Raw genomic sequence first — 11,738 nt, forward strand, 5'->3', positions numbered from 1 at the left:
TCGATCATTTCAAGCAGTCTTATTTTATTCAGATTGAAGATGATTTGTTAGCATAGTCGGGCAGTTTGAAGCAATTTAGCCAAATTAGATACAATCGGACACCTTGTCCGTTTACGTAAAGATTGCACTGTAGATGTTCATATCTATTACATTGAGCCTTGATTGTTAAATTTGATCTGGAGAGAGGCGCCCTCTAGCGAGCGTTTCATTTTACAATAACTCATTGACGCGAACCGACACCCCCGCACATCAGCGTCCTTGACCTTCATTGATTGTATCTCGCCTAAAGTGTAAATATTGGCGGTAATTCAAGCATTGTTTGGGAAATTTGCCATCATTTTTATCCGATAAAGATATTGTTTATTCTGTTTATTCAATTCAATTATTTTCTCGACGTTGAGCATTATAATGCATTCCATCACGGGGCTTTTTACATAATTATCATTCATATATTTCTATATGTATTGGGTCGGAGTCCGGAACGGGATACCGTCATCCGGTTTAACCATTATTATGTTTCCGGAAGCGTGATTCCCAATAAAATGCTAAGTATTCTTAAAATTTATTAGCGGAGGAATCGAACGTTCAAAACAATAGGATTTCAAATAGGGAGGTTTGTTAGAAAAACCAAGTACGTCATCAAAGCTTAATAAAGCACATTAGCAAAACAATTGATACTTGAGTTTTTAATGGACACAAAAGCAGTGATTCAGTTTATATTTCTAAAAGTTTTCATATATTACTTAGCTGAAAGTGTTCAATGATGCGATCGAGTATTCAAATAGCTTTGAAATTCTCGAATGTTCAAAGTGTTTGCTCTACTATTATTGGTACCTTATTTTACTGACACCTTGTTTTACCGACACCTGCCTTTACCGATGTATACATTTAAGGACATTGCAGGTAGGGACTTCCTACATATGTTTCGTCCTTCAACAACTCGTCAATAATGCTAGACATTATACAGCTGTTTCGTCCTTTTAGGACTCGTCAGTTATGCTAGGGACATCATACAGCTGTTTTGTCCTTCAACATCTCGTCAGTATTGATAGTGACATCCTACAACTTTTTCGTCCTTCTAGAGCTCGTCAGTAATGCTAGGGCATCCTGCAACTGTTTCGTCCTTCTTGAACTCGTCAATAATGCTAGAGACATTCTACAGCTGTTTCGTCCTTTTAGGACTCGTCAATGATGCTTGGGACATCATACGGCTGTTTGTCCTTCTATAGCTCGTCAGTATTGATAGTGACATCCTACAACTTTTTTGTCCTTCAACAGCTCGTCAGTAATGCTACTGGCATCCCCAACTGTGTCGTCCTTCTAGAACTCGTCAATAATACTAGATACATTATACAGCTGTTTCGTCCTTCTAGAACTCGTTAGTAATGCTAATAATGCTAGGAATACCTCACAACTGTTTCGTCCTTCAACAGCTCGTCAGTAATGTTAAATACATTCTACAGCTGTTTCGTCCTCTCATGACTCGTCAGTGAAGCTAGGGACATCCAAAAGCTGTTTCGTCCTTCTTGAACTCGTCAATAATGCTAGAGACATTCTACAGCTGTTTCGTCCTCTCATGACTCGTCAGTGAAGCTAGGGACATCCAAAAGCTGTTTCGTCCTTCTTGAACTCGTCAATAATGCTAGAGACATTCTACAGCTGTTTCGTCCTCTCAGGACTCGTCAGTGATGCTTGGGACATCCTACAACTGTTTCGTTCTTCAACAGCTCGTCAGTAATGCTAGCGGTGAAAATAATGGAAACCGACAATTCACACCAATAGAAATGCATCCATGTTGTTTGTTAACCATCAATTGACAAACCTTCATGGCACGCTCCCTCATTCCACTAATCACATCTTCTAAGCGAGTCCTTGACGGACAAAACATAAGCTGTATTCGTGTTTGGCTTTACTGAACTCAAATAACTCGTACATAATAATCAAACATAATTATGACGTCACATTATCATTTCAGTATTATGTAATCAGTCATTATACCTTAATTCTGTCTTTGACGTCATCAAATTGTTTACCTTTAAGCACCAAATAGCCAATAAACGTCAACCGATGCTGTTACATAGTTATTAAGGGGAGGTCATGATTAAGTTGACATGATTTGAACCCATTTTAAAATTGTTTAAACAATCAAATAGCAGGCACAGAATAACATATTTTGAGATCTTTAAATGGGACGCGGATATTCAATAGCAAACACGAGGTCTTAAACTCTCAAATAATCATCTATTGCAAGTCATGGCCTGACGTCATATTGCGGCTTTGTTCTTTATTTGCAATTTATAAACAATTTAGGAGAGACTGAGTGCACATTCATATCGATTTAATATATTTCTTAAAGCTATTATTAAATAAACAAAAGAGTCTTTCTTGAAAACAACTAGTTAAGAGCGTTTTTCTTTATGAACAATTGAGTGAAACAATGGATTTTTTCGACTTCGCTAATAATCAACAAACCGGGCATTATCGTACATCCATCTACAGTAATATTTTAAACTGTAATCATGGAAATGGTGCGTTTAATACCAATATATTTAAAAGCTTGGACGAAAATCTATTATTTGAAATGGCTATAAGTGAGACAAAAACTGGACTAAATGTCAGTGACGTAACTTATGACAGAGATATATGTGTTTATTGTTTTGTATGTATAACTATGAAGGTTCATTAAACTATGAACAATGGATATATTAATATAGCAAACCTTAATGCATCCTTTGTTTTGCAGGTTTAATTAATTGAAAACGAATATGTCAATATTTTTATAAGATCCTGATCAAAAAATAATCTGAAAAAAAAAAGATTCCAGATTAGCTGTACTAACCATAAAAGTGTCTATGAATTAAAATTTGTTTTCTAGGAGATAGGAAAGCATGATGCATTGACATCACGGGTCATTAAACTGCCATGGACATTAGCTAAATAAACAGAAACATAACACTCGTTCGAAAACGTTAAACCATTATAGTATTCTTATTGAAACGATGTATTGATACAGTTCTCAACTAATGCACGGCACAATGGAAGGATTCACCAATGGCAATGTTTCTGTTAAGTTATCCAGAAGCATAGATATATTAAATTTTTTTATTGATGATTCGGTCTGTTATTTCCGACGGCAATCCTTAAAATAATAAGACTCTTCCTTAGCGCAACAATGGTATTAACACTACTTTGAAGAAGGCGGCTGCAATCCAATTAAGAAGAGGAAGCCATTATACGATTCTATTGATAACATGTCCGCCCAGTACATATTCATGAAGCAAAGCTGCAGGTCCGAACCGATCCTACCCCTCTACGTGACCACTTCAAATCATATGAACCTTCGTCTGGTGACGTCAGTTGATATGGACGGGTATAAATGGCGGGTATAACGATGGGCCGTCCATTTACTCCTGGAGCGAGGAACGCCCAATAAGGTAAGGCTATTAGAGTCGAGCATTGGTCAATCACGGCTGTTGGACACTGCCCAGTGATTAACTTGGTGTAGTAGGTTCTGGACTGGTCGATAGGTATTGAGCGCTGTAGTGTCAGGACGAGCAGAAAATGACAATCTGTCATTGCCATACAAATATATATAATGTTACTTGTGTATTAGTAGTGCAAACCAGTTATTTCTATCGATTGTTCAACAGTATCCTAGCTTTCCTGCTGGAGGGCTATGCATGAATAATATGATTATTGATATATTATTTGTAAATTTTAGTTTTCACGCTTTTTAAATTGATTGTTATATTTTATGATCATAACTATTTGATTTTATATTATTGGCAAATACTTGTGTGAGTCTTAAAGGTTATTAATCTATACAATGTTTATTTATTTATTTCTAAATTAAAAAAGGATAAAGTTTGTACTGACAACTGTCGAGACGACTAATATATTGGTCCTCACTACAATAGTGGCGAATGATCCTTCTAATATTATTTTAGGATGTTTTGATTCTTAGATTATCCTGTTTAGATAAAAAATAATGCAAAACACATACGATTACTCTGCTTTTTAATTTCAAATGATAAAGAAAGGAAATATTAATTGAAAAAAAAAAGAAAAAGAAATATTAATTAAGTCGGAATAGAACATTGATATTTACCTGCCACGTTTACTTGCAACCAAATTCTGATACTGATAGTAAATCTAGATTTTTTATCATTCGCAAAAGAAGTAGGCTGTATAAAACAATGGAAAACTCTATATACTGAAGTGATGCCAATTGCTTAGTAATTCATATATATTAGTAGCGTAGATGTTCTATTCATGAGAACATTTCAACAGCTAATACGTTTAACACTTAAAAGCAGATACATAAAGGAATGTTTTTTTTCACATTTTGACGGAGGATCACCACTTCAGCATTTAAGCGAATTATCGACAGAAGGCAGCAAGTCTCTTTCTGTTGATACAGTAACAAAGATAGACTTGGTACAAACAAGTATTATATCGAAGAAATTGCTCCTTATGAAGGACATCTTGATTTGTAGAGTATTACGTATTCTAACCAGTTTTTTTTCTACTGTCATGTTTCATACCATGTCTGTTGATTCATCTACCCTTTAGGTAATTAACACTTTGTGGAGGTTATTCACTTCCGTCTCAAATTAGAGCATAATTCTTAGTATAATTTTTGCAGTGGAAAGATATACAATGCTTGTAGTCAAATATGACATATTTAATTAAGTGTTTAGTGGTACTGAAATGAATACTCAGTGATGAAGTCTAACATACAAAAAAGAACCCGGATGTATATGTCTTCCATCGTTAACTTAGAGTCACTTCCTTTCCATCGTTTCGATGTTCTGGATATGGTAGATAGCTGATATTTCTAGATAGTTGTCATTTTGTTCTTCTAGATTTGTGCATTATCAAAGTTTCATACATAATATGTAAACTTTGTGTAAGTGGTTACTTCTTTTCTTCTGCTATAGGCTGATGTGTACATCGTCTATCGTTTCATTAACATCATTTACGTATTTTGATATACGTCAGATTTGATTTCTTCCTTTCATATAAACGCATTTCATACACTGCTGCCATCACATACCTTTCCTAATGTTGATTTCTAATCTTGATTTGGACATGTAATGCTTTAAATTAACCGACTGGGCTTTCTCCTTGGATTATATTATTTCATGGAACATTCTACAGTTTATGTCCTGATAAATAGACATTGGTGTCAGTCTATTATGGAATTACTTCCCGTGAATAGAAATACATCTTGAAAACAACATAAGTATTGATTCTACACGCTAATCAATCGTCAGTTCATTCTTCCGGTTATTTAAGTTAACGAAGTGGCACAATTTCGTTCATATCTACAATGGTCTCAGACTTTTTTCTTCAATAAGCTTTACTATTGAAGGCAACTTAAACAAAGAATTTTCCAAAAGCGTATCCTATAACAATACTCGTACCGTAATCTATATGATTATTTTCGTCACTTGACATTGCTAAGGTATTTCAATGTTCAGGACCAGTTTCGAAGGGATGGATATATTACTACATGCAGGTAACGCCAACAACAACGTTAGTTAATGTCTTTGCAATTGATAATTTAATCAGAAATATGGTGTTCTTTAGTTATGGACTTAGTTAATAGACGGAAATGTATGTAATCTTTTTCTCTCAGTTGTTTGTATGGAAGTTATCTTAAGATGAAGGACTGTACTTATCTGTACTAAGTAGCTCGTTTTAGTAGTGTAGGTAGGTTGTGGGTATCCATTTCCTTAGACGAGAGACTTCATATTGTTTGTCGAGTGGCTCAGTAGATCACATCGCTTCTTTCAGAAGGTCATTGTATCATCGACATCACTATCGGACGGGAAATGGGACATAATCAACCTGTCTTAGTTTTTTTCGGGTTTTATATCTTAAGAAAATCCGATTGCACAACAAAATGACAAACGACGTCAATCAATATAAGTTGATATATATCTTCATTATTCTTGTCAAATAAATTAAAAGTTTTGTTTCATCATGTTCCAATTGGGAGAGTGCTCACACGTCATGCTGTTGAACAACATATGTTTTGTATTATTCAATTACACTCAGTAAATTCATTCACGAGCGAACATTTAACGTACATTTAAGTTGTATGGAGTCCCTATTTACAGACCTCAAACAACTATTTTACTGCTAAGTAACCTACATTTAGGTTGAAGGGAATCCCTGTTTACAGCCCTCGAGGAACTTTCTTACTGCTAACTAACCTACTTTCAAGATGTAGAGAGTCCGTATTTACAGACCTCGAACAACTAGTTAACTGCTAACTTACGTAGGGAGTCTTTGTTTACAGACCTTGAACACTTACTGCTAAATTTGTTGTATTTCGTTTTTAGGGACAAACCGACAATTACATGTACATAATTGAATACGGACACTGTTTAAGAAAACAGATCATAAATAATAGTGAATATCGGTTTGAAATATATATATTTGAAGAACTTTACAATGATAAATGATGGATATGAATTGATTCGTATTGTATTATTGCATTGTATTATTAGTTTTTTATATGTAAATATATACAAGGAGAATTGGTAGATAAGTTGGTAACACCTGGCCTAGTCATCTGTTAGCAATGAACATCTTGAAATCTAAAACATCAATTTTGTAAAAGAAACTGCATATACATGTTTATTTCTTTTGAATCGAGACATGTAACAAAATTTTCGTTCGAGCAACTGGTTACTAATTTTCGGAAAAAGACATTTTGAAATTCTTCATCGTTGGAGATTTAACAAAGAAAACGGCGCAGCTATATCATAACACTTTAAAGTAATATGCTTGTACGATTAACTGTTTGTTGCGGTCGCTTATGCTGTGACTTACACAAAACCCGAAAAGAGACTGGCATCTTCATTCAACATTCCTTTCTCTGGTGGTATTTTTAGTTACCTTGTAATGAAACATGACATGGATAGATCTGGGTTACCAGTCCACTTACATATGCCATAATAGATGTACAACCTTACGACAATTATGATAGAATATATAACCATTTAGGCCCCGGTTTTAAGTTGTAAACTCAACATTTTCCTTAGGAAAGTATTATTTGATCAAAGGGGGCAATTTTGACTAATGAACTTTTCTTTAATGATGGAATGTTTTATTCTATGAAACATTTTGATTTGAGAATTTCCTTAAGTTAAAGAATATTAATATAAAACTGATGCCAAACATACAGTGGCAAGGCTATATATCTACCTGTATTGATGGCAAAAGTGTCATTGTTTACCAGACAACAATACTTTCATTGTTATTTCACATGTATCTGGTTGTCATAACTACATATACATCAATATTGATACCAAAAGTTCCATTGTTTACCCTAAATGATTTATTAATCGAAGACTACGATACTTTTTAAGTGCCCGGTTGCTATGACTACATGCTACTCGTATTGACAATACTTTAATTACTTACTCTACTACTTTACTGATAGGTCACGTTACCTTCTGGTATCCGGTTGCCATAGCAACAGGCATACCTATATTGATGGTCAGAGTGCCACTGTCTATACGACAGCGAGAATGGTATATTTAAGGTATCCGGTTGTCCAGGCTACAGGCAACCTGCATTTATGGTCAGAGTTCCAATGACTACACTGCTGCGATATACATAGAATATCTGTTTCAAGTATGCGGTTGCCATAGCTACATATCTACCCGTATTGATGGTCAGATTTTCATTGACTACACCACAGCGATTTATATATAGAATACTGTTGCTCAGGTTACATACCTACCTGGTTTAGTGGTAAGAATGCCGTTAACTACAAAACAGCAATATTTATAGAGATTTTTATATTTCAGGAATCCGGTTGCCAAGGTTACAGACCTACCCGTATTGATGGCAAGAACTACGTGCCTATTACTGCTTGGCTGTCTGCTGTCTCTCTCCATGGCAAACACCCTCGACAGCCTTGTAAGACGGTGAGTCATTTTCCTCCATTATCTTCTCTTGCATTCTTTCTATCGACCTGTTATGTACATAACTCCTCCTCCTTCCTCATACATTCTTTCTCTTTTTTTTCATAGCCGTATTATATTCTTTTGGCTCCAGATATGACGCAACAGGTGGCGTTACTGGTCAAGATGAAGTATGGGATTGGTGAATGTGGCGGTAAATGCAAAATGCAGATTTGCAGTTAAAACATAACATAATTTAGATTGAAGCAAGCTGAATAAGTGGATGAATATTTTCAAAAGACACCTAAATAAAGTTCTATTCCTGATTCAAATGCAATCTTATTATTACTAAAAATGATCCAAGCTGATATAATTTTGTTATCAGTGCTGAAACGTATTAGTTCGTTAATTTATTTCACCAGCACTTTTACATTATAACCCCCAGCATTAAAACAATGCCGTTAATATTTTTAAAAGATATTTCTTTTTGCTTTTAATTTTTTTTTAAATTTTATTTATTTATTTATTTATTTATTTTTTGCTACCAATACGTATGTTTGTTTATTTACCTATTAATTTTTGTACTTCCTGATTCTTGGTTGTTCTTTTTTGCTCTTTATCAACGTAAAGTAAATTTAGGCAAATACTGACGTAACGACGGGATTGACAGCATATTTATTGTCCCTCAACCTTTCTGCTTTTTCCTCCTATTCAACCAACGGTGGTTTTCCAAACAAATATTTTTTCAGGATCGAATATTTTTTTTAAATGTTCTTAATTATCACTTTCAAGTGGTAGAAACAAATATCAGGGCGACGTATTTGTCTGATTGTACTTGTCCAAAAATACCTGTTTAGCATGTTAAATACTTGATATTGTACCTGATCAATGAATGACTTAAATGCCTAGATCATTTATTGTCGCAATACAATATATAAGTAATGTGTATCCCCTGCTTGTTCATCGCTACATTAATCCTAAAAAGAGGACGAGACTTTGCATTGTAATCCAATATGGCGGACCTACCTTATATATGTATGTCATATTTTCAAAAAACTACGTACAGAGAAGATCGTGCTAGATACTGAGTAGAACGTCTTCACTGATCTTTGAATGATAGCTTGTTTATTTCCAACGATTCGCAATCATGCATACATTTACATACTGTCAATCGCTTATATTTCGCGTGGGATTTATTTTCGCGAGAAGAGTCAATCGGGAATTCAAACCTCTCCCAATCAGTAAGAAAATAACAATTCTGGATGGTATCCATGTTTCTGCCAACGTTACCAAACTTTGCATTTTATTGATATTTCTATGCTGTTATTCAGTTTTGAAAGCATTTAAACGGGAATTTGAGGAAAATGTCAATATCATCGATATCAACATAGACTTAATATAGTTAGTTATATTGTTATAACAACATATTAATAATGGCTAAATTAGAAATCATGTGTTTTGCTTGCACAAGCTTTATTAACATAATGAGAAATGTCAATTTCTGTTCGCGCTTAAGCAAATATCTTTTTCATCAAACATCACCATCGTATAGTAGTTCTGCTTTAACTGAAGATGCGACTGACAGAGCAGAACGTAAAAGTGGATATCGGTTTTATACTTGAAAATGATTATTGAAATAGTCTACAATGTATATTTCGGTTTGTGTGTGTCTTCTAAAAATAGAATTTATGTACAATTAGTATATATTTCTGGTTAAAAAAATTCTCGATTAGCCCCAGACCTAATGTACCATAATATTACAACATTACCTTTGTATCTTGAATACTTTTTGAGTTATGGTCATTTTAAACTTTTTAGGAATGACGTCATGGCGGCCATATTGATTTCCTGACCTACTTTTCGTGTTTGACAATTTTGTTTTCATTTAATTTCAGGAACACCCCAAGAGGTCATACTTTCAGCGCGTTCGTGGAGATATGCGAGTCATGTGGCGAATACTTCGGAAACAGTCTGTCATACAGATGCATTATGGACCGGTCATTAACAACTTTCCGACAATGCAATACAGCAGTTGTGTCTGTCAATAGGCGGCGCTGATAATGACGTCACTTCCGGACACTTAGAATTACATTACAGTTTTTGCTTTCTGTTTCATTAATTTATTTTATATACTGCCAGTTCATATACTGATGAAATATAATTAAAAATTGCAAAATTTGAATTTTTGTTTATTATTTATTTACCATAATTTTGCTTCGTATATAGGGTCACCCGTTTTAAATATTATGTAAAATTGGAGAGTATATATCACCTAAGTAACTCAGGTCAACCCCAGAGGTTTCAATTTAGCCCGAGTTTTCACTGGCCCTGACACCAGACATGGTGCCTGCGGAAACTCGGACTAGCCCGGGATATGCCCTTGCAAAATCGAAGGCTCTCGCAAAGAAATTGGTCTAGAACAGTTTTCTGAAGAAAATGGCGGACAAATCAAATGACTGAGATTGTGTTAAATCTAATGAGCTATGTTAACCTGAGAGATCATGTTAATGGGAACGAATTCTCTAATGAGCACCTCAGATTAATGTGTCCACATACTGATATGGACTATTATAGGACGATTTATTTACATCTTTATGCATGACGTGTGCAGTACCTAAATATTGTGATGACTTTTCAACCTGGGTGTCACCACGTGGGCACTTCAGAAAACACCACACAACACAGAGACCTACAAAATAATACAAGGTTTGTTCTTACACTTTACACATTGCTTATATGTACAATTATAGTTGTGTCGGTGAAGTCAACCGAAGATTCTACCATACTCTCACCAGAGCCCCACTCGATTTGCACTCTTCTCCTTCTAGAATATATCTTCCGGTCACAGGAATTGTAGCTCTTCTGCTTCTGGAAGATCTTCTACCTCTTCTGTCTCGAAGCTGGAAGATTTATCTTCCAAGATGGGGCGACCATGTTTTAAGTGTGCGAGTGATGAGTTTCATTAGAGAAGGATATATGACACATACATGCACGTTTTTGTGTCATAGTGTTTGAGAAAACTTTAATAGCATATTCATTGCACTATACATGAAATGACTTGTAGAAGAGCTTCAGATGTGCTTGAAATTAGGGCCTATATAAAATATGGGTCGTTACTCGGTTTAAAGCCTATAGATATTCACCATGAGGTGTGTGATATTTATGGGGAGGGTCAAATGTTTCACAGATCTATTTGTAGGGGTTGTTGTTAAATCTATAAGCGGTCAGCATCAACAACGACGAAAAGCAACATAGAAAAAATAAGTAAAATTCTGAAAATGATGCCCGACACACTGTGAGGGATTAAGCACGGTTGTCAAATGTCTTTAGCGTGAGTTCATGGTATTTCAAAGAAACATCTTCATCTTCAGGAAAATAAATGCAAGGTGGATACCCCATTTGCTAACAGAAGAACAAAAGAAGACCCAGATTTCAAATGAAAAAAAACTGTTACCCAAATATACCAAAAAGGCTTTCGACAATTTCGATACTGATGATGAGACATGGGTTTATTATTTCGAGCCAAAGCAAAAAAGTTTAAACAGAATTTGGGCAAAAAAAAATGCAAAATGTCCCAGTATTGCCAAACGCCAACGCACGGTAAAGAAAGTTTTGTATGTGATTTTCTTTTACAATAAGGCAAATTCCGGTACGAAAAGGTAGACGGTAACAGTAAAATTTTACAAAAATGTTGTTCTGCAAAAATTGAAGTCCTGCTACAAACGCCGCCGCCCAAGCACGGGACTTCGGTACCTTCGACTTTTACATGATAATGTCCCCCCCCCCCCCCCCCCCCCCTCTCATAAGGCACGCCTT

General features: G+C 35.1%; 1 long non-coding RNA gene across 1 annotated transcript; it reads left to right on the forward strand.

Moving 5' to 3' along the window:
* Positions 1 to 3,340: 3,340 nt before the first annotated feature.
* LOC117335334 lies at positions 3,341 to 10,104 on the forward strand. Its single transcript, XR_004534325.1, has 3 exons — positions 3,341 to 3,434; positions 7,827 to 7,946; positions 9,818 to 10,104. It is a non-coding gene; the product is annotated as an uncharacterized LOC117335334 (long non-coding RNA).
* The last annotated feature ends 1,634 nt before the right edge of the window (positions 10,105 to 11,738 follow it).

This window comes from Pecten maximus, chromosome 10 (assembly GCF_902652985.1).
Source record: "Pecten maximus chromosome 10, xPecMax1.1, whole genome shotgun sequence".
Taxonomy (NCBI): Eukaryota; Metazoa; Mollusca; class Bivalvia; order Pectinida; family Pectinidae; genus Pecten; species Pecten maximus.